The 24,484-nt window shown below is 45.4% G+C and overlaps 2 pseudogenes; one reads left to right on the top strand and one right to left on the bottom strand.

Annotated features, from left to right (window-relative positions):
• Nucleotides 1-536: 536 nt before the first annotated feature.
• LOC129013776 (uncharacterized) lies at nucleotides 537-14,719 on the bottom strand (annotated as a pseudogene).
• On the top strand, nucleotides 13,799-22,534 carry LOC129013912 (uncharacterized; annotated as a pseudogene).
• Nucleotides 22,535-24,484: the final 1,950 nt, after the last annotated feature.

The following is a 24,484-nucleotide window of genomic DNA, read 5'->3' as shown; positions in this document are numbered from 1 at the left end:
CAAGGCCATCGGAGAGGCCTCAGAGTCTGAGCCCCGTCCTCCTGCAGGAAAGTTCATCACCTTAGAACACAGCCAGGGGGCAGTGCCAAAGATGCGGCAATGGGAGGAGGACATCATCAGGCTGGTCCAGGACAAGGAGGAGATGAATGTGGGGTGGACATCATCAGGCTGGTCCAGGACAAGGAGGAGATGAAGGTAGGGAGGACATCATCAGGCTGGTCCGGGACAAGGAGGAGATGAAGTTAGGGTGGGCATCATCAGGCTGGTCCAGGACAAGGAGGAGATGAAGGTAGGGTGGACATCATCAGGCTGGTCCAGGACAAGGAGGAGATGAAGGTAGGGTGGACATCATCAGGCTGATCCAGGACAAGGAGGAGATGAAGGTAGGGAGGACATCATCAGGCTGGTCCAGGACAAGGAGGAGATGAAGGTAGGGTGGACATCATCAGGCTGGTCCAGGACAAGGAGGAGATGAAGGTGGGGTGGACATCATCAGGCTGGTCCAGGACAAGGAGGAGATGAAGGTAGGGTGGACATCATCAGGCTGGTCCAGGACAAGGAGGAGATGAAGGTAGGGAGGACATCATCAGGCTGGTCCAGGACAAGGAGCAGATGAAGGTGGGGTGGACATCATCAGGCTGGTCCAGGACAAAGAGGAGATGAAAGTAGGGTGGACATCATCAGGCTGGTCCAGGACAAGGAGGAGATGAAGGTAGGGTGGACATCATCAGGCTGGTCCAGGACAAGGAGGAGATGAAGGTAGGGAGGACATCATCAGGCTGATCCAGGACAAGGAGGAGATGAAGGTAGAGTGGACATCATCAGGCTGGTCCAGGACAAGGAGGAGATGAAGGTGGGGTGTGCAACATCTCTGCAGAGGTGGGGGTGGGCGTGAGGGTGGGTGCCCGTAGGTGTGTAACAGATGAGCACCCTTCCCTCCAGGTGAAGCTGCTGGAGCTGCCGGAGATGATGTTGCGGCTTGTGGTGACTACAACGAGGGACACGGCAAATTCCCAGCCACTGCCCTGAACCCTGCTGATGAGCCCGGTCCAGGAGCCCCAGCCCCCCAGGAGCTTGCAGGTGCTGACAAGCATGGTGGTGAGTAGAGTCCTCAGGCGGGGTGGGCAGGCAGGGGCAAGGGAGGCTTGTGCTGCACTCAGATCCCCATCTCCGTGTCTCCAAAGATCTTTGCGAGGTGAGCCTCACTGACAGCATGGAGCACCCAGGCTTGGGCAGCAACTCCTGTATGCTGTTCTTTTGCTGGGCTTGGCTGCTGAGAAGAAGGAGATAAACATCACCATCATCAAAGTGCTGGTCAAGAAATTTTAAAAAAGGAAACAAAATTATGGGGTTAATCTCCTACCCAATTCATTTACTTCATTTGAATGTTAGAGCCACTCATGATTATTTATGTTTGTAATTTATAGTTTAAGTTTATTTGTAGAAAGTTAAAGGAGAGTGGGTCTCTGGCTTTCACTGATGTTCACTCTGGCATCCTTTAGCATTTTTCTTTTTTAGTTTCATAATTGTAGGTCATTAGCATGCACATCGAGTTTGCCCTTACATGGTGGGAGTTCAAATACACAAAGACCCACTATTTGCACAAAATTATTCTTGCTGGTTTGGGATAAGCTGCCATGCTTTTTTAATGTTATTGCAGCATGTATATTCATTACAGAATTCAGATAAAATTTGCTTATATTCTGCTATTGTTTGATCTAATCTTAATCACAGTGAGCTCTTCATTAGCTCAATATGTGATTTGCCCCCAAGTGTGCACTGTTTATTACTTTGTAATATGCTACTATGAGTACTGACATTTAGAGTTGTTTAAAGGCTGAGAACTGGAAACAGCCTTTCCCCTATTTTCTGTGTATTGGGATGGGAGTAATAACATTTCGGGGGAGCTTTTAAAATCTCACATAAGAGGAAAGTGGCCTGCTCTGGCAGGTATGTGCAGGATAGAGTGTGTTTCATTTGTTCTGGTGCCAAGAATTAGCACTGTACTATGGTAGTTCCCTTAGGATTTGTATGTGCTCTGGGCTCATGAAGATATTGCATCATGAGCTGCAGCAGTTGTACTCTTCCTCGATGACCTAAAAAGTGATTATTTCTGAGGAACGAAAGGCTCCCATCATTGACTGTAGATGTGGAAAGCCTTTCCTAGCTTAGAGTATTTGTATCTATAATACATTTTAAAGTCAGAGTTGATGTTACCTGTTTTAATCACATGACCACATGTCCCAGTACACAAAAGAGTGCTGGTTGGCATTCTTCTTAATGTATTTAGTAAAGATCATAAGAAATCCTTTAAGAGTTTAAATGTCCCTGGAACAGGCATACAGGCTCTAGTCAAGAATGAATTAGAGTGAAGGAAAGCTGTGTGACACCTGGCATTCCTCTCTGTTCATGGAGCTTCTTTGAGGTTTGAAGATTGATTTTTACCATCTAGACCTCTCTGGCCAATACCTATTCTTCAACCACCTTGGTTACTCTGACATAGGAATTTACTTCTTTTCCTTGAATGGAAAACACTTTAAAAAATAATAACAAACATTATTATAAACTAATATATGTGAGAGTATTTAGTTGAAACAAAAAGGAGTTTTAGTAGACAGTATTATACTATATTTGAAAATCAAGGAGACATTTATGCAATTTAAAATGTTTATAAATTGCAGTGCAGTCTACTGTTTGTGAATGTCAATGTATTATCAGGAAACATGTCTATACAATTGCAGAGTTATATTTCCTCACAAACTTGTTTACTAAGAGTGAAATATGTTTTTGTACCTCTCAGTTTCAGTTAGGGACATATTTTGTGCAATATTTATGTGATTGTGCCTATGCATGATGAATGAATGACTTCAGTCATACATTGCCTAAATCATAACTTGATGATGCTTGGGAAAGACTCAACAGTTCAAACTTCATGAAGTTCTAATGTCTGTGTTCCAAAACACATCACATTATTAGGATGTAGGGAGATGTGTATGTGCACTCCCTGGGGTGGGGATTTCTAGTTACTAGACCATCTCCATTTTTAGCGTTTGGCGTCCTCATGATACTTTTCTAAATATGACATTAACAGGAGAACAACAATACGATTTTACTGATGGAATAACAGATTTGCCTGCATTCACTGAAAGAGCGCAAATATTGGGTCCTTGTGATTTCAACTGACTCTTCCAAATTGTACAAATGTATCAATGTACTAGATAAACCCAGTTTCAGAATGATAAAGAAAAAATGTTAGACCAAATAATGCAGCTAATTAACAGTGGTACGATTTCTAGCCCGTGGGTTTAAAATGGGCTTAAAGTCCTGTTCTTGCCTTTTATTTTCTGAACTTGCTGCTTTTGCATTCTTTGAGTTCGGTTTAAAGACAGTTACTTTAAGTCCATTTTAAACCCTCAGGCTAGAAATTGTACCACTGTTAATTAGCCACATCTATTTGGTCTAACATTTTTTCTTTATCATTCTGAAACTGGGTTTATCTAATACATTGATAAATTATTTCAAAGGTACTTTTATTGTTGAAATCACTTCACTTTTGCCCTGATAAATATCAATGACTAGTAATGACCTTCAGATAGCATTTAGCATCTGTAACCACTCTGACAATAATGTGTTCATCAGGTGCCTATGGATTAAATCACATACTGGCATATTTAAGCTGAATGTCAGTCTGGAAATAAATTTCCCATATTAACTGAAATACCACTCTTTGTGTAGGTATTTGTCATATATTTAAGAGAAAGCTAAAAAGAATGGAAATCATATGACTAACTTAAGTCTTTCTTCAAAGTGCATAGTCTTTTGCGATACCTCATTCAGCTAAGTATGTGTGCTCTTCCTCATTCAGTATAAGGCAGCTTTCAATTTGCTTAGAAGGAAGGTTAGAGTTCATCAGAAATGTAGAATTTTAAAATGCTAGTTCAACTGAATAAATTTGAATTTCTGCAGGAAGAATCAAAACACCTATTTAAAGATTGCAATATATAATAATTATTTTTAAAGTATTTGATTAAACCTGATAGGTTTTCCAGAAATGAAAAAAAGAAATCAGTTCTAAAACCAAAGCTGATTTTTAGAAAATTTGAAAATGTAAATCAGCCCTATCCATAATATAGTTTCTCTAAAACTTTATCTTAAAGAGTCATTTAAAAATAATGTAACTATTAAAAAATGTAACTGCTATCTTAAAGTTCTGAAATAAGTAAAACATTTTAAAATATGAATACTATACTTTAAAAGAAAGAAATGGTGGGAAGGAAAAGTAGAGAAAGAAATGCCAATTCCAGTCCAAAGCTTTATTTGCCAAGTTTTCTTAGAATGAATTTTACCAATTTATAAATTCTTGTAAACAGAATGTATAATGGAAATACTGAAAAATTTTTGCCTAAAGTGGCATTATTGACTGCTAGTGTGATGCTACTGTAATAAATTATTAAATTGTCGCAAAGTGCTGTTTTTGCCTTAAAATTTTATTTTGCATGTCTTGAAAAACTATAGTATTAAAGGTGTTGATACTGTGGGAATGCTGGGCATGCTTGGCATGAGATAATCTGTTTCATTTTTACAAAATTGTAATATAGCTATGCAAGTGTTTGTTAAAAGAACACAAAATTAAAAAGTTACGGGATTAAAAAATGTTATGGAGTGAAAAAGTTATGGGATAAAAAATGTAAAAAAGTTGTGGCAAAAAAGTAGAAAAAAATTTTATGAAAAGTTACAAAAAAAGTTATGAAAAAGAAGTTATGGGATTTTAAAAAAAGTCATGGGATAAAAATAAAAATTAAAAGCAGGCCTCTGTCAGCAAAGCCCGGAGAAGTAGGGCTGGAGTCTGCACTGCCACCATGACCCTACCACCCCTTCCCAGTCACCCCTTTACAATTAGGGTAGCCACACAAGACCTCTGTCTAATGGGGAAAGACAAACAGACCCTTTGCCGCCTTGACCAGGGCTGAGTCCTTAAATTTCTGGATGATGATGATTGTTATTTAAGAGCCAGAGGCTGGCAGAGGTGATTTGTTTGGAGGAGGTCTGATGGCCTCCTTACTTTCACCATAGTAACTTTTCCCTCAGGGGAGCCCCCATCTTCTTATTCAGAGAGGTAGCTGAGGCGGGACAGTGGAGCTAACTGTGGACCAGGCGAGGGCACAGGCTGCTGGGGTGGCCCCCCTTCCCCAGTGTACATATTGTGTCTATGTAACGTTTTGTATATTCCAGAGGGTAGGGCTGCCCCTGTATTGTACCTAGAGGAGGTTGGAGCTGGCACATGGGGAGGAGGGTCTAATCATTATTTGTGGCTGGGAAACTTATTTATTGCTAGCATAGGACAAAGAAAGGAGGCGGGGATGGGTCACGGCTCCTGGTGATGCGACTCCTGTTTATTTTGCTTTTTATTTTGGAATAAACAGATTTAGCCATACTGCTCAGCCTGGTGTATTCCCGTTTCCCTCACTGGGTCCTGGTGTTTGTGCCACTGAACGAGGAGCCCCGGAGTGTCTGAGCATGTCCATCTGGGCTGCTGGGGACCTTCCAGGCCTGTTACCTCTTTGCTGCCTGGTGACACCTAGAGGATTCCACGGGGACTGCCATGGAGCCTATGGGGTGCAGTCCGGCCCTGTCAGCCAACAGGCTCAGAAGCATGATCTAGCCATGGCCGGGAAGACAGGTACCAGCACCTAAGGGCACTGACTTCCACCCACCCCAGGCGTTTTCCGTTCCATCCCCTTGCCTCCCTCTCCTGTCTGCACCTGGTGGCCTGTTCTGTCTGTCCCTCCAGAGTGCCGGCTGCCCCTCAGGCTCCCTCCAGGCTGAGTTCATGGCCCTGCCCCCTGGTGGCCAGAGCCGGCTTCACAGGATAAGAGCCAGCTAAGCTCCAGGGGCTTTCCAGGAAAAGTGTCCCTTGGAAAGGGTGTGGCCTTTTCACAGCTCCCAACAGCACCCTAAAAATGGCTTGGCCTTTCCCCTCCTCTGAGCTCCACACAGAACACAGCCAGCAGAGGACACACTTCCCCGCCACCCAGAAATGGGTTTGATTCTCAGCCGAGGGACAGCAGGACTGGTAGAGACTGTCAGGCCACACAGAGGCCTGCACTGCACCCCCATGCTTGGTGGGGGGAGGGAGGGATGGCGGGGCTGGCTGTCCACAGGCCGGGCATGACAGGGAGGCTCACTGGAGGTGGTGCACTTTGGAGGGGCAATGTCAGGGGACAGCTTTCTCTTGTTGGGCCACAAGACTCCAAGGATAGCCCGGTGACTGATTCCCAGCACTAGAGACGAGGCGGTCCGCCACGTGTTGGTGTATGCATATATGTATATATATATGTGTGTATTTATAGATATTTATAGAACAGGACAGGGGCATATCACAAAGGGGGCACAAGTTTTCAGCAGTGGTCACACCTGGATGTGTCAGCTCACCACTACAACAGAATAAGTCATAGATGTAGGGGGCTGGCTTTGGCTTTGGGGCTGGGGGAAACCACTGTCAAGTCACAGAACAGCCACTCAGGCAGGCTTGGAAAGGGAGGTCTCTGAGAAGAGGAGGGATCTGTTTATAGGTCGAAGGCAGGGCTGGGGCTCTGAGGATGGGATGGTCTTGCCTGACCCAATCAGCTGGCAGTTGGAGAGAAAGCAGAGAGAAACAGGAGAGAGAAAAGCGAGCAGAGAGCTGATGAGGCAAGTGCAGAGCACAGGTGTGCCACAGCAGCTGTGGGAGGGCTGGGGAGGGGAGGGTGCAGGTGCAGGTGTGGCAAGGTTCCTGGGAAAGTGCGGCTGGAAGGGAAAGGGGAAGAAGATGGAGGGAGGAGCCTGAGCTTCGCAGTTACTGCCTGGGGGCTGCGGTGGCCCTCCCCACCCCATACACGCTGGCCTCTTCCAGGGCACCCAGGGCAGTGCACCCACCGTTCAAAGCAATGCTCAGCCCCCTCCAGTTTCCCTCTTCTCTGGGCACCCTGTCTTTGAACCCACTGGCCTGGGGCCACCTCTTGCTTTTGGGAACCCAATGCAACAGCCACCAGGCCTGATAGAGAAGGAAAACTGCTTGAACCAGGATGATGAAGCTAAAAGGGATGGATGGCTGGAGTGATCACTGGAGCCCCCTCTGGGCAGTCAGAAAGCCCAGGACCCTCTGAAGGGACCCTGGGGGAGGTAGGGAGGACAGGCAACTGGCTGCCACTGGCCATAGACTTATAAGCCTAAGAGAGGAGCCTCAGCTTGTTGGGGGTTGCGGGTCACATAGGTGAGGCTGAGACTTTCCTGCTGGGAAAAGCCGAAGAGGGAGAGTCCATGGCAAGGGAGGTGGGTGGGCTTGCTGGGCAGAGCTCAGCCGGGCCAGCATGCACTGTGGTCCTCTCAGCTGAATAGCAGAGGCGACCTCTAGAAGCAACAGGCCAAGGTGCGTGACCCTGCTGGCTGGCCATAGTGCTTCAGCGGGGGCCAGGGACCCTGCCTTCAGCCACATGCTAGCAGCTATGATGGTATCTGGGAGGGAGGGAAGGGGACTGTGTGTCTCTGTCTGGCCTGTGAGGTGTGTTGTGGGTTGACTGTGTGTATGGGACTCTCAAAGTTTTATCCTAGATCACCACTGGATTGTCAACAGATAGAGGAGGTGGGACCCTGACAATCACCCCTGCTCTGCAGTGGATTTGGCTCTCAGCACTCCCAGGCTGGGAGCTGGATGCCCTCCCTGGCAGCATGACTCAGACTTCACAACAGGTACGGAGTGCCCAAGGTGACATTCCTAGGCCTCTGGCCACCTCAGAGTACAGCCCCACACACAACCCCCTCCAAGCTCTCAGCCCTTACACCATAAACCATGAGCTCTCTGACAGCTCCAGAGAGCACCCATGTCTGCCAGCTTGGACACAGAACCTGTTCCAAGAGCCCACAAGCTCAGCCATGGAGGCTGGGGGGCTTTGGGGCTAGTGGGGGCCAGCCCTGGCAACTGCGTCCAGCCGGGATACTCTGTACCTGCAGCTAGGAGTCATCCATGGGCCCCTGTAGGTGTGCTGATGGTGGTCATGTTGATGTTGCCGATGATGCTGAGGGCCTCTCTCAGCACGTGGTGCATATGCAGCATCTCGTCACACTGCTGTGCCTGCTCTGCTGACTCCTCCATCAGCGTGTTCTGGTCCCCACGTGAGTACAGGTTGGACAGCAGCTCGGAGAAGATGAACTCCTTGGTCTGAGAGTGGGCAAAGAAGGAAAGAGGTTGGGTCCTGATGCCTGTGCTGCCCTGGCCTCCTGCTGGCCCCTGCTGGGACTGTGTGCTGGAGTTAGAGCCCTGAGTATGGCTTTTCAGATACAGCTTCTACACAGCTTAAACTCAAAGATCTGCCTCCCCACTGCCCTTTTCTCACTCAGATAGGGACACTGAGGTCCAGAGGAAAGGTGACCTCTCGAAGTCACAGATCTGGGAGGGGACCCTGGACCTATCATGCGACCAGGACACCTGTCTACTCAGTTTTTTCAAATTTTTTTTGGAGATAGGATCTTACTCTGTCACTAGGCTGGAGTATAGAGGGCGAGATCACCGCTCACTGCATCCTCAACCTCTTGGACTCAAAGTGATCCTCTAACGTCAGCCTGTTGAGTAGCTAGGACTATAGGCACATGCCACCACCAAGCCCAGCTATTTTTTAAATTTTTGTGTAGAGGCCAGGTCTCACTATATTGCCCAGGCTGGTCTCGAACTCCTGGGCTCAAGCTATCCTCCCGCCTGGACCTCCCAAAGTGCTGGGATTACAGGCATGGGCCACTGTCCTCAGTCCCACATTATATTTCTATGAGACAGCTCTGGTGTGGACCGTGCCTCCCTCCCTGGACCTGGTCCCATAGGGCTGGTTGGCATCTCCCCCAGGCCAACATGGCCACCTGCATCCCCAGTGCCACAGGAGCCCCCTACCCCCATGAGGCGGTGCATGCACGTTGTAGATCATGATGTGCATGATGGGCTTGGGCTTCACACCAAACATGAGGTCCCACACGGTCTTGTTGACAATGGCCATGTAGGAGTCCACCAGGTTCCGGGTGGTTTCCATTTGCCACTGCAGCTGTGGGTCCATGGAGTGCATGAAGCTGTGGAAGCCATTCTCCTCGGCCTTGCTGTCCTGTCACAGAGAACACAAGGGCATCAGCGTGGCCAGGCCATGCAGCCAGGCTCCAGGAATCCCTAGGATCTCAGTCCCTCCAAGGGTACCTGGAACATTGAAGCACAGAGAGAAGCAACTGGCCTGAACACACACCTAGCTCCCCACATGCTCTAGATGGTTTCAGGCCTCTGCCTCTCAGGACCCCAGACTCCCCTGATTCAAGTCTCGTCTTAGTTCTGACTCTAGTGCCCAGAATTTGCCTCAAGTTACCAATCCAGAAATTGGAAAAGAACATCTCCAGGTCCCTTGCTTGAAGACCTGGCCAGAGCTTGTGCCAGGCTGCAGATGCCTGGCAGGAGGCAAAAAAAGGGCATACTCACTTTCCCCTTGTCCTGGGAGGCCCACGCACCAACACTGGCACCGCCGCTGCCACCAGGGAACACAGCAAAGTAGACACACACAGAGAGGAAAACGGGAAGGGTTGAGTGAACCTGGGACACTGCACCCCAACTTTAATGTGTTGTTGAATTCAATTAGCTAATATTTTGTTGAGGATTTTTGCATCAGTATTCATCAGTGATACTGGCCTGTAGTTTTCTTTTTTGGATGTATCTTTAGTTTTGGTATCAGGGTAATACTAGCCTTGTAGAATGAGTTTGGAAGTATTCCCTCCTCTATTTTTGGAATCGTTCAGGTAAGGTTGGTATTAGTTCTTCTTTAAATGTTTGCTAGAATTCAGCAGTGAATCATCAGGTCCCAGGCTTTTCTTTGCTGGGCGACTTTTCATTACCACTTCGATCCCATTATTTGTTATTGGTCTGTTCTGGTTTTGGATTTCATCCTGGTTCAGTCTTGGTAGTCTGGATGTGTCTGGAAATTTATCCATTTTTAGTAGGTTTTCCTATTTGTTTGCATATAGTTGCTGATAATAGCCACCAGTGATCCTTTGAGTTTTTGTGGTATCAGTTGTCATGTTTCCTTTTGTTTGACAATGTTGTTTATCTTTTTTAAAAAAACAACTTTTTTTTTTGAGATGGAGTCTTGCTCTGTCGCCCAGGCTGGAGTGCAATGGCACAATCTTGGCTCACTGCAACCTCTGCCTCCCAGATTCAAGTGATTCTCCTGCCTCAGCCTCCTGAGTACCTGGGATTACAGGCGCGTACCACCACCCCGGGTAATTTTTCTATTTTTAGTAGAGACGTGGTTTCACCATGTTGATCAGGCTGGTCTTGAACTCCTGACCTCAAAAGGTGCCCACTTGGGCCCCGCAAAGTGCTGGGATTATAGGCATGAGAATCCGTGCCCAGCCCACATTTTGTTTTTAAATTTTACTTATTTACTTTTTTTTTCTTTTGCAGACAGGGTCTCATTCTGTTGCCCAGGCTGGAGTGCAGTGGTGTAATCATGGCTCACTGTAACCTTGAACACCTAAACTCAAGAGATCCTCCCACCTCAGCCTCATGAGTAGCTGGGACTACATGCCTGCACCACCACACCTGGCTAATTTTTCTAGTTTTTGTAGAGAAAGGGTTTTGCTATGTTGCCCAGGCTGGTCTTGAACTCCTGGCCTCAAGCAATCCTCCTGCCTTGGCCTCCCAAAGTGCTGGGATTACAGGCATGAACCACCATGCTGGGCCTATATATACATTTTCTTTTCCAAGTTATATAAAGTATTCTGTATGCATCCTTCTGGAATTTGTTTTTCTCACTTAATATTATATTGCTAAAGTTCTTATTGTTGTTTATCGCTGGCATTCATTCTTTTTGACTGCTTGTGAAATCACCAGAAGATAGAGATCCTGAGATCTCTTAAGAACTGCTGCTGGGAGTATACACTTGTATGACCACTTTGGAAAACAGTTTGGCTCCATCTCATAAGGTTCAATATTCACACTCCTCCCAGCCCAGCAATTCTACTCTACGTGCAAGAGAAATTCTTGCCTATATAAAACAGGGGTTGTGGACAAGGAATGTTCCTAACAGCTCTGTTCAAAATAGCAAAAACCTGTTGCCCATCAACTGGAGAGTAGGTGACTAAATTGTGCTTTTTATTCCCTTTGATTTCCTGTAGTCTTATGATGCCAGTGGCTTTCCCATGGCTAGCTTGGGGAGGGGGATACTCTTGGCAATTGAGTCTGTGGTGGCAGTCCTGCTTAACCCTAGGGCAATTGCTGCTGCCCAAAACAAGAGTAAACAGAACAAGGTGCCCCATTGAGCCAATGCCTTGAGTGCCTGGAGGTACAGTCTTGTACCTGTGGGAAATAGCCATCATACAAATCAGTCTTTTCAAATGCTCTGTCACTGGGCTGAGTCCAAAGGACATCCTCCCTTAAAACATTACAAAGTTTATTGGGGCTACCATTTATCGAGCATTTATCATGTGCCTGATCATGTACTAGTGTACTAATTGCATGCATTATTTTATTATTTTATTTATTTACTTATTCATTTATTTGAGATAGGGTCTCTGTTTCCTGGGCTGGAGTGCAGTGGTGCGATCACAGCTCACTGCAGCCTCAAACTCCTGGGCTCAATAGGTCTCACCTCAGCCTCTCAAGTAGCTGGACTGTAGGCCTAAGCCACCAAGTCCAGCTAATTTTTAAAAAAACATTTTCATAGAAATGTGGTCTGGCTTTGTTGCCCAGGCTAGTCTCAAACTCCTGGCTTCAAGCGATCCTCCTCCTTCAGCCTTATTATTGCATTTAATCTTCACCATCACCCTGTAAGAGTGCCTGGGGGTAGGTGCTCCACACAGTAGCAATGTAGCAACCTCCACTCATAGGTGACAATGAGACTCACTGTAGTCAAGCAGCTTCTCAAAGGTCACACAGCTGGAGGGTGGCTGAGCCAGGATGAAGACCTAGGACTCTAAAGCTGGTGCGCCAGTAAATGAGAAAATCTCTGGGGGTTCAGGATCGCTTCCTCCCAAGAAATCTTTCTCCAAAGGTTCTAAAAACAATAACAGATCCATCTTTCATAAAGCAAACAAAACCAGCAGCCCCTTCATTTTAGAGTGGGGAGGCGGGATAAAGACTAGTTAAGCTCCAGGGCATCCCATTTTAATCCTACACATTTATCAGGCAACTGCCAGCACAGCACCCCAAACCTAAAGAACCATGCACAGCTATCTCTGTGGGGCATGGCGTGTCCATGGATGTAAAGATTTTCCAGTGTGTGTTTACAGGCCAGTGACATCATCCTCAGTCACAGGTTAAAGGGCAGCTAGGCCTGGCCTGCTAGGCACCACCGTGAGAATCTGCTGAGCTTTCCAACTAGTTTATCTGTTGTTTGCAATGAAAGATGCCCTGAAAAGAAGGGGTGTGGGTGGGAAGAGTTCTGATTTGAGGTCCCCTGATCCGGGCACTATCTCCTTCCCCAGTCGCAGGAATCAGAGGACTCCATCTGTAAACACAGGCTCAAGCTATGTCCCCCAACCCCCTCTTTCAACCAGGTGCCACCCTCTGCTTCTCTTCCATAGACAGCCTAGGCTGCCAGCCTTCCCTTAGGATCTGTGCCCTCGGGCCTGGCTTAATTTTTTCCTCTCCAAAGAGCCACCTGTAGGGCCAGAAGCCAGTAAAGCCTAACTCATTACTGGACACCAGTTCCTTTGCCTTTCAGTGATTCCTACCTTACCCTGGGGTTTTATGTTTCTTGTCTCAACACTAACATTTCTCACAAGTTGAATTGTTCACTCCAGCCAATTGAAGCATGCTCTTCTTGACACAGTTAGCTCTCGGCACATGGTTGGTGCTAAAAAAAAAAAAAAGAGCATTATGTCAATTTCATTGAGCAACAAAAGTGATAACTCCACTGCAAAGTCAAGTTGATAGTGCCTGGACCTCTGAGTTCAAGAGCCTTCTAGACAAAGGGCTCTGAGCTGAAACATGAGCATGCACACATATGCATCTCTCTCCGTCTGATGAGATAATTTGGATATTTGGTTGTTATCCTTGAGCATTTTCCTACCTCATTAATGCACGTGTAGCCAACACAATAATAATCATAGCTAATAACAGCTAAAGCTGAGGACTTTCCTGAGCCAGGCAGTGGCTTTAAAAACTTTAATGTTTTCACATAGACTCCCATTGAATAATTTCTGTTTTTCAGATCAAGAAACTGAGACTTACTATCACATTTGGGATTAAGTTTAAAAAAAAAAAAAAGAAACTGAGGCTTAAAGCTGTCTAGTATTTCACAGCCAGCAAATGGCTGAGTTGGAACTTGAACCCAGGCAGTAGAGCCCCAGGATCCTGTGCCTTTACCCATTACCTAGTGTCGGCTACACAAAACTAGTGTGTACACATCTTCAACTATAGTTTAAGCTGTAGTTTAAGTGGGTGACATATTTTTCACCACACATTATGTAGGTGACTTTCAGTTTGGGGGTATTCTACTTACACAATATATTGAGCTGGATATTAAATGAGAACAAATAGAAACTAATGAACTCTGAAAAACACAAAACGTGAGCAACATGATGTCACCACAAAAGACAAAACAGCCCACAGCCTTCTTGTGACTATTTTGCTGACAGTCCAGGACCTAATAATCAGCCTGAACTCAGCAGTGCTCTGTTCCCTTGGGAGACACACACACACACACACACACACACACACACACACACACACACACACACACACACACTACAGTTGGTGGTTGTGCGGCCCTGAGCCTCCAGTAGGCGAGTGTGAGGAATGTTGGGACTAGATGGGTCGGGCAGAAAGGTGCTGGGTCAAGGGGAGGAGGGGGCAGCCGGGAGCGCGCGCACGCTCTGGACTCGTGCAACCCCCAAAACGGGTGCGCGCGGGACGCGCCGGGGTGAGGGGTGAGGGGTGACAGGGAAGGTGGCAGGGTTGGGGCAGCCCTTTCCCAGGCGGTAGCGGGGGCGGTGGTGCTGTTGCCCTTTTTTTTTTTAGTGTAGTGGCGCGATCTCGGCTCGCTGCAAGCTCCGCCTCCCGGGTTCACGCCATTCTCCTGCCTCAGCCTCCTGAGTAGCTGGGACTACAGGTGCCGCCGCCGCGCCCGGCTAATTTTTTGTATTTTTAGTAGAGACGGGGTTTCACCCTGTTAGCCGGGATGGTCTCGATCTCCTGACCCCGTGATCCGCCCTCCTCGGCCTCCCAAAGTGCTGGGATTACAGGCGGGAGCCACCGCGCCCGGCCGCTGTTGCCCTTTTAAGCTGCGGCTTGACAGGAGCCGCCCCTGCTGTCGGTGGAGTCGGTGACAAAGGGAGCAGCCCCGAGGCCGCCACACCGCTCCCCCGCCAGGCCTCGGTGCACCTTGCCATTTTCCATCCGCGCTCCCACGAAGGTGGAGGCGGCGGGGAGAGGCGGAGCCGCCAGAGCTCGGCAGGGCCGTCCCGCCGGGTGGTCGCAGCAACGACGGCGGCACCCCTTCCGCGCCCCTCCCGCCGGAGATGAGGGGAAGACGTCCCTGTCAGGGTTAAGGCCACGCTCAAGTTGTTGGCGTCTACCTTCCACAAGAAGCAGGAGCGGCGGCCGCAGCTCACGCTCCACTGCAACACGACGGTGAGGCTCCGGGCGGCGGCCTCCCAGGGCAGGGCGAGGGCGGAGAGGGGGAGTCCCGGGACCCACGGCGGCCTACCCAGTAGAGGCCCCGGCCCCGCCCCTTTCTCCCTCAACGGCCCGGCCCCGCCCCTTTCTCCCTCAACGGCCCGGCCCCGCCCCTTTCTCCCTCAACGGCCCGGCCCCGCCCCTTTCTCCCTCAGCGGCCCGGCCCCGCCCCTTTCTCCCTCGACGGCCCGGCCCCGCCCCGCCCCTTTCTCCCTCGACGGCCCGGCCCCGCCCCTTTCTCCCTGGACGGCCCGGCCCCGCCCCTTTCTCCCTCGACGGCCCGGCCCCGCCCCCGGGACTGCGCGAGGCTTGGGTTGGGGGAGGCGGAGGGCGCGTCTCTCCCGCTCCTGGCGCGGGGCTGGCTTGGGGGCTGCTGGCCCCTCTTGGCCGCCATCCCTGCGCACGGAGGTGGGAGCCCGCGCGGCCGGAACCCTCTTGGGACCCACGGTCGCCCTCAGCGGGACTGTTCCCGGGACCGCGACGGGGCGGGGCAGGGAGCTCCAGCGTTGTTTGAGGCCAGGCGCGGAAGGGAAAAGGCCTCTAAGAGTTTGGGGTTTTTTGCCCGGGCGCGGTGGCTCACGCCTGTAATCCCAGCGCTTTGGAAGGCCGAGGCGGGCGGATCTCCTGAGGTCGGAGTTCGAGACCAGCGTGGCCAACATGGTGAAACCCCGTTTCTACTAAAAAATACAAAAATTAGCCGGGCGTGGTGGCAGGCGCCTTAATCCCAGCTACTTGGGAGGCAGAGGCAGGAGAATCGTTTGAACCCGGGAGGCGGAGGTTGCAGTGAGCCGAGATCAAGCCATTGCACTCAAACCTGGGGGACAAGAGCGAGACTTCTCTCAAAAAAAAAAAAAAGTTTGTCTTTTTTCTTTTTTTTTGAGACAGTGTCACTCTGTCGCCCAGGCTGGAGTGCAGTGGCGGGATCTCGGCTCACTGCAGCCTATGTCTCTTGACAGTCCACGGGTTAAAGCGATTCTCCTGCCTCAGCCTCCCGAGTAGCTGGATTACAGGCGCCCGCTACCAAGGCTGGCTAACTTTTGTGTTTTTAGTAGAGAAGGGGTTTCACCGTGTTGGCCACGCTGGTCTCGAACTCCTGACCTCAAATGACCCACCTCTGCCTCCCAAAGTGCTGCTGGGATTCCAGGCGTGAGCCACCACGCCGGGACCCAAGGCCCTTAAGTTTTAAGGCGTCATTCTTCAGTGAGGTTTTCCCTGTTCCCGCGTCTTCGGCCAATTTTTTTTTTTTTTTTTTTTTTGAGTCAATTTGTCCAGACATCTTTAATTAGCAATATGTTTAAATAGTTACAAGCCTTTCCTTCTTTTCTTGTGACAGTCTGAGTTGAATTTCTATCATTTGCAACCTGTCACTGTAAGGCACAAACATGACCATGCAAGATGCGATAGTAGATTTAAGCCAGTTGTTTTTAAGTTTGTGTTTAAAGAGAAACTGACAATGGAAACGGACTCGTTGACGGAGGAAAAGTTGAAATGCAGGCTCTCGATCCCTCTCCCCGGGGCCTGGCCGCGCGCTACTGTGTTCTGGAAAGGCTCATTGTACCGTCGAGGCGGAAGGTAAGAGTCCTGTACAGGTGTCTGCCCGCTTTTCCTTTCAGGCTGCTGTCAGCTGTTTTTCCCCTGTAAGATGTGTCCCTGACCTCCACCCCTTAACCCTACCCAATTTGTCTTTACATGTCTGACCATCAAGGGTCATATTCAGTTCATGTTGATATTTTCCCTTCCTCCCCTCTTTGGTCCTTACTATTTTTGCTTTCGTCATGTTATGCTATATTCTGTAAGCCTTTTTAATTTTTTTTATGGTGGCAGGGGAAAATATTTTATAATTATGCTTTGTGCTTTTTATCTTCCAGTCAGTAAATGCTTGGTAAATATTTGTTTTATTGAGTATATAACCCTATTCTAGCTATATCGTGCTTGAACAAAAATCTTAACTGCCTTGTTAAGTTAACTGCTAAGAATTTGTCAAAAGTGCAGAGCTACCTCAAGAACTTGTCATGGATAGTACAAAAAGGTCTCTAAGGGCTTGATGGAAGTCGGTAAATTGATTTCATATGAAAGAGAGTGTAAGAAGTGAAAATGTAAAGCATGACTGGACAGCCAGAGAGATAAAGCAAGGGTCCCTTTCTCCAGATCCTTTGTAACAGTATTATGTGATCTCTTTTAGAAATCATTCTGAAAGATAATGCCAACTCGGAACCTAGGAAACCATCCAGTGGGTTTCTGCAGGTTAGGTGATTCAATTCCTCATCAGCACCTTTGTTTTCTCTGCCTCAGTTTGCTTACAGTGATGTTCTCAGTAGCTGTAATTGCTGTCTGTCTTTGAATACTTAAGCATTTTTTTTTAGCTCACAGGGGTATATGTGCATTTTTATTTAACCAGGTGTTAGAATTTTTACTCTGCTGTTGTGGGCTCTGGGTTAGCTACTCTGGTTGTTTCGTTGTAAAATGATTAGCAGGGAAAACCGTGTGTGAGAGTGTCTGTGTGTGTGTGTGTGTGTGTGTGTGTGTGTGTAAGTTTCTTTTATTGTCAGAGCACTTAGAATTTTATTTTATATGGTAATTCTGTCAGTTTACTTCATTCTCCACCCCACATTTATTGAACAGCAAAGTATGAAAGTAATGTGTCCCATAACTAGCTTTCAGAAGAATTACAACTGCTGTATATCTGAACTTTCTTTTCTTTTCTTTTCTTTTCAGACGGATTCTCACTCTGTCACCCAGGCTGGAGTGCAGTGGCACGATCTCGTCTCACTGCAACCTCCGCCACCCAGGTTCAAGCGATTCTCCTGCCTCAGCCTCCCGAGTAGGTGGGATTACAGGCACCTGCCACCCCATCTGGCTAAGTTTTGTAGTTTTAGTAGAGACGAGGTTCACCATCTTGGCCAGGCTGGTTTTGAACTCCTGACATCGTGATCCACCTGCCTCGGCCTCCTAAAATGCTTGGATTACAGGCGTGAGCCACTGTGCCTGGCTGAACTTTCAAGAAGTTTGTGCATCAATTTTCAAAACATTATGATATCAAAAGAGAGCTGTGTCCTACATTTGGAAAGATACAAAAACTGAACATTCTGGCAGGCAGTTTTGCTTGCTGGTGCTTGAGATAGAGCCACACATTGGTCTCAGTGGATTTATGGAGAAAAATAGATACAGAAAGTTAATTCTAAATAAGACCAAAAAATCCTTTTCTTGAACAGTGACAGGTAAAGAGGTTGTCTTGGTTAACCTTGAAATGTGTTGCCCTTGATCAAGACAGTTTTATGGTGGGGATGGTAGTGGTGATAAACTTGTTTGAAATTTGTCCACTTATAGTAACCTTTGTGGTAGCCATCACAGACAACTTCTTCCTCACAGGCCTTAAAATTACTATAAAACTAATAGAATGGAGGAGAAACAAGGGACCTGAATAATTAGATGCTTAGATAATTGTAATGTGTTTTCATAACTGGTGAAAAACAGCCGTGTTAGAAGCACTTAAACATTCTATGTAAGTGCTATTCTATTGCCTGAATTTATATTGCAATTTTTGAGCACCATTCACTGTTTAAAAACTGGCATATTTTAGGTCATATTTTGAAGACAAATAGAAAACTTATCTTTTCAAGGTGGCTATAAAGCTTAACCTTATCAAAATTACAAAATTTAAAGCATATGATTGAAAAATATTAATGCATAGGTTTAAATATTGGTCATCATTTTAGATGTCTTTCAAAATAGATTGTCTCTTAAATATTAAACTGAACAAACTTTGAACATGTTGTAGAGTTTGTGCTGAACGTTAAGTTTCCTGGGGTGATGGATCTTTTATAATATGGATAACAAAACCTTATTTTAAGAAATTTAGAAAATTTTTCAGCAAAACTAGAAAATATTACTGATAATTCTCCCACTCAGAAGGTATCACTATCAGAATTTTGTATTTTCCAGTCATCTGCTCATCTCTTTTCTCCTATGCTTGTATATGTTCCCTCTCCCTTGAAAAATCAGATTTTTTTTGTAATCTGCTTTTTCGCTCAACAATATTGTAGATCTGTGTCATAACTTCCTTCTCTACAGTGGCTTCAGTTACTGTGCGCTTTCTGTTGGATGACTATACCATCTAGCCAGTCATGTTTCCTGGTACTGAATACATAGGGGTGTGTGTGTGTGTGTGTGTGTGTGTGTGTGTGTGTTTCTACCTTAACTAATGCTTTACACATCAATAGGTAGAGCTAAATCCTTGAAACCTTCCAAGTGGTGGGTTTCAGTTCTCATTGCTGAATTGGTTTCTAGAGATGGAACAAATTATATTATATGGAAACTTTTTTTTTGAGACAAAGTCTCGCTCTTGTCACCCAGGCTGCAGTGCAATGGCGTGATCTCAGCTTACTGCAACCTCTGCCTCCCAGGTTCGAGCAATTCTCCTGCCTCAGCCTCCCAAGTAGCTGGGATTACAGGTGCCTGCCACCAGGCCCAGCTAATTTTTGTATTTTTAGTAGAGATGGGGTTTCACCATGTTGGTCAGGCTGGTCTCAAACTCCTGACCTCAGGTGATCTGTCAGCCTCGGCCTCTCAAAGTGCTGCGATTACAGACGTAAGCCCTCACACCCGGCCTTTTTTTTCTTCTAGGTACCAGCTTTTATTTATCAGTTTGGTAAAAATGTTAGAAAATGGGCATTCTCACAGTTGTGGCAGAAAGTATAATTATCTTTGACTTCCTAGAAAGCAGCTTGGCTTTCTAGAAACTTGCCTAACCTCTCCCCATTTAGGCAGGATGAATTCTGACTATCCCAAGGTGGCCAGCCTTGTCCCTGTGATTCCAGATCTCCCAGAAAGAGAGGTCTAGTCTCAGGGAAAACCCAGATTTTCTTGGCTTAGCCCACCTTGACAGCTCATCACTGGAAATGGGGTGGGCTGGTAGAGTCCTTTGGTTAGGTTTTGTGTCAAGAGAGGGAGGTGGAAAGGTGAGAGGGAGGTAGCAAAACTGGCCTCAGTGGAACTCTGTAAGTTAATATGGAATGGCAAAGGGATGTTTCTTCCAAGGAAGAAATTTTAGAGAAGGAAGGAAAGTGGAGGGAAGGCAGCAGTTCTCAAAGTTTTGGAATCAGGACTCCTTTACAGTCTTAAAAATATATTGAGGGCCCAAGGAGCTTTGGTTTATATAGGTTATATCTATTGGTATTTATCACTAGAAATTAAATCAGAAATATTTAAACTATTCTTTAAAAGCTCACCACATATTGTTATAAATGCTTTTATGAAAACATTTCTAAACCCAAAGTAGCACAATCTTACATTTTTTGCAAATTTCTTTGATGTTTGGTATGTCATTTTCATCTGCATTCAATTCATTGTGTGATATTTGCTTGAAAAAATGTGAACAATGTCCAGTCTCATACAGATAGCCATTTTAGATCATTGTGGGGAGATATATATATATTTTTTTTTTTTTTTTGAGGTGGGGTCTTGCTTTGTTGCCCAGGCTGGAATGCAGCAGTGTGATCACAGCTCACTGCAGCCTTAGTCTCCGGGGACTCAAGTGATCCTCCCACCTCAGCCCCCAGAGTAGTTGGGACTACAGGTGTGTATCACCACACCTGGCTAATTTTTTGTATCTTTTTGTAGAGACAGGGTTTTGCCATGTTGCCTAGGCTTCTTTTTTGATACTCCATCAAAACTTGGTTTTTCTTGAATTTTGGATCTTTTACCCTTGCATGATATTATAACATCATGCATTGGTCATTTAGAAAATAATGGTTCACCGAGATCTTCTACATGTTGATACATTTGATTATACAGTATCAAAATACATTCATCAATATCACCATCAATCTCATCAGAATATTTTTGGAAAGCTATGGTGGATATAAATTTTCTAAAACTAATTTTTTGTTCAAAAGCTTGAATTTTATTATTAGCAATTTTATTATTGAATTTTATTATGGCCTGTCTGTTGTTTTTCTTGAAATGACAGAATCTCATTTTTTGAGAAAATGTCTCCCAAAAACCCAAGTTGAAATAACATTGTTTGTCAGTCATCCTTTCAAGTAAAAATGGTATCCCATTAAAGTGGTTAATTCACTTCACAACTTAGTCACGCAAGGGTTTTTTCTCAGGCAGTCTGCAGAAATGCTCATGTGTACTTCCAGTTTCATCACTTGAAATATTAAAAAGACATATTCAAGGATAAAGACGTAGTAAAATTTTCACTGCATCATCATAGACATTGTTTTTATTTTTGAGACAGGGCCTTATTCTGTCACCCAGGCTGGAGTGCAGTAGCATGATCACAGCTCACTGTAGCCTCCACCTTCTGGGCTCAATCAATCCTCCTGCCTCAGCCTTCCAAGTAGCTGGGACTACAGGCATACAACCACCATGTCCAGCTAAATTTTCTATTTTTTGTAAAGATAGGGTTTCACCATGTTGGCCAGGCTGGTCTCAAACTCCTGACCTCAGGTGATCCACCTGCCTCCACCTCCCAAAGTGCTGGGATTACAGGCGTGAGACACCATGCCCAGCCTGCCCTTCCTTTTTAAACCTTTCCGGTGCGTAGTGAAGAATACCATGACTACTAGTAGTTTGGTGTTACTGCCTTTGTTTGTGCTAAAGTACCAGCATTTTTACCCACTATTGTATTTGCACCATTACAGCAAATGTCACCATGTTAGTATTCCTGTTAAAATAGTTTGGACCTGGGCATCTGAGGGCCCCACTTTGGGAACCATTGAAATAGGTACTTAAACCTACTATATATCATATCTTTTCATCTACAAGATTTTTAAAAACATGATTTCAGTTAATTTATTTTTATAATTTTTAAAATATGGTTTTGAGGGGTTTCAGTCCAGAGTAACAACATGTATTTTATTTTGCTTATGCTGAAGTTTACTAGACAAATACTAACCTAATAGAATGAGGTCCTAAATCTAGTTGCAGTTTCTTTAGCCAAAAAAAAAAAACAAACAAAACCCAAAACTAAACACGTAAAAATGGTCCATAGGGTGTATTCCCAATGCATGTTGAAGAATTTGAAGAAGAAAATGCAATACTCAGTAAGTGGTGTTCTTTATGAATAGGATTAATTTTAGCCTGTAAAGAGATTTGGGACATAGTAAGAGAGGAATGAGAAGAATGAGAATAGTAAAATAAACCATTATTGAAGAGATATACTGTTAATGATGTCCTCCTTCCATACAACTTGTTTTTCTTTTTTCTTTTTTTGAGGGGGTGGACAGTCTTTATCACCAGGCTGGAGTGCAGTGGTGCAATCTCAAGTCACTGCAACCTCTGCTTCCCTGGTTCAAGAGATTCCCCTGCGTCAGCCTCCTGAGTAGCTGGGACTACAGGCTCATGCCATCAGGCCCGGCTAATTTTTTTTTTATTTTAGTAAAGACAGGGTTTCACCGTGTTGGCCAGGATGGTCTTGATCTCCTGACCTCGTGATCCACCCACCTCGGCCTCCCAGAATGCTGGGATTACAGGCATGAGCCACCACACCTGGCCAACTTGTTTTTCTTAAAAGAACCTTTGGTAAATAATTGATTTCTGTGGCTTCAGCTATAATTCAGATTACAGTTTTCAAAGCAGTATTTCCTAAAGTTGTTTGTGCAATATTGTTTTCCGTGACTTGAACCTAGTTGTTCTGAAGCTAATATATAACAATAATGGCTTCTCCCCAATTTATAGTAGAAAACAGTACAAAGTAACAGAGTAAATGTTAGTGGGTAAAAGCACATAATGCTTAGTTCATTAGCTTTTTTAAAAACATCAGATGTAATTGTGTTCCAAAAATACATGTATAGCAATGGCATTTCTTGGTATTATTTGGTTTGTGTGATAGAATAAAATATTAGAATTTTATGGTGTTTGAATTAGTTATCTATTGCTCTGTAACAAATTTAGCAGCTTGAAACAACAAACATTATCTCACAGTTTCTGTGGGTCAGGATTCTGTGAAGTTTACCTTGGGTTCACTTGCTTGGCCTCTCACCAGGCAGTGAAGGTGTTGGTGGCGGCTATGATCATCCCAAGGCGGGATAGGGAGGGAATCCATCTCCAAGCTCACTCACGTATATGTTGGCAGGATTTATCTCACAGGCTGTTGTACTGGGCCTCCATTTCTAGATGACTATTAGTCAGAGGGCTTTTACAATACCTTGTCATGTGGGCCTCTCCATAGGGCACCTCATCACATGGCAACTGGCTTCCATCAGAGGCAGCAATGGAAAGAGCAGGAGAAGGGTGACCAAGGCAGGCATCGTTTTGTCCTTGTAGCCTCATCTCAGAAGTGATGTTATTACTTTTGTTGCATTCTCTTTGTTAGAAGTGAGTCACTAGGTCCAGAGGCGGGAATTTTACAAGGGTGTGAATGCCAGGAGGTGAGGGTGATTGGGGCCATTTAGAGGCTGCCTACCAGTGCTGAAGAAAATTATTGACTTCTATGAGCTGTAGTAGCAGACAGTGCTATGCAAGGAGAATGGTCGTCTCAAAAGTCCAACTCCTCACATGGGTTTTAATGTGTTGCCTTTCCCCCCATACATTTTGTTTAAATCCATGTTAATGTTGCCATTTAGTGGTGTGGTTTAATTGCATATTTGGGTTCGTCTGTATGTAAATGTTTAACATAGGTCTTTCTGTGCTAAACAGGAATCCTATTCATCTTCCTCACCAATATGGTTTATGGACTCTGATGAGCCAAATCTGACATCAGTTCTGGAACATCTAGAAGATACTAAGAACAACCATTCGGTGAAGAGAGAAGCCAAGCTATTTTCTCTTTTCCTCATGAACATTATATTTAGAAATTAAATGTTAAGAGATAATATGATATAAAAGCATGATTAATGACCATAATCTTAGAGGAATTAAAGTCTGGGTATTTTAAGTCCTTCAAATCTTATTTATCACCTGGTTTCTCTTTATTATTTCCCACATGTATAACCTTAGTTTAGATTAGGAATTCAAGATCTCCTTTTCCCTGAATTCTAACCATTAAGCCAAGCAAGCGTTTTGGGTGGAGATGACTAGCCAGGTAGGAGGTAGAAAAAAGACCAAGGTGGAAATGAAGGGAGAGATGGAGAGTCACACCAGAACTAGTGCGAGGGAATTGCCTTTTCTTTCAAGGGTCTGTAAGTCTGCAGTAAAAGTCAAAAGTATTTAAATAGATAGTTTTGTTTTTGTTTTTAGTATATAAAGAAGTATAACTTTCCATGTTGCAAAAATTTTAAAAATTTTATTATAAAACTCATAAGCAACCATAAGCTTATAAAACTCATAAGCAATCAATAGTAAAATATAGAAAAGAAAAAAGAAAAAAATTAAAGTCTCTCCTAATTTTTCTACCTAATATAATCACTGTTGACATGATGGCTGTTTTCTACCAGTATATATTTTTTCTTTGCTAGTAAAATACATAACCCTTATACATATGTTTACATAGTTGAGGTCATATTCTCTATAGTTTTCTATTCTTTTAAAAAGCATTTACTGGGCTGTGCATGGTGGCTCACGTCTGTAATCCCAGCACTTTGGGAGGCCGAGGCGGGCGGATCACGAGGTCAGAAGATCGAAACCATCCTGGCTAACACGGTGAAACCCCGTCTCTACTAAAAATACAAAAATTAGCCAGGCATGGTGGCGGCGCACCTGTAGTCCCAGCTACTCAGGAGATTGAGGCAGGAGAATGGTGTGAACCTGGGAGATGGAGCTTGCAGTGAGCCGAGATCATGCCACTGCACTCCAGCCTGGAGGACAGAGTGAGACTCCATCTCTAAAAAAATTAAAAATTAAAAATTAAAAAAAAGCATTTAC

The sequence above is a fragment of the Pongo pygmaeus genome, chromosome 16 (genome assembly GCF_028885625.2).
Source record: "Pongo pygmaeus isolate AG05252 chromosome 16, NHGRI_mPonPyg2-v2.0_pri, whole genome shotgun sequence".
NCBI classification, from domain to species: Eukaryota; Metazoa; Chordata; class Mammalia; order Primates; family Hominidae; genus Pongo; species Pongo pygmaeus.
Note: the sequence above shows the minus strand (reverse complement) of the source record. Positions and strands in the feature narration are given on the sequence as shown.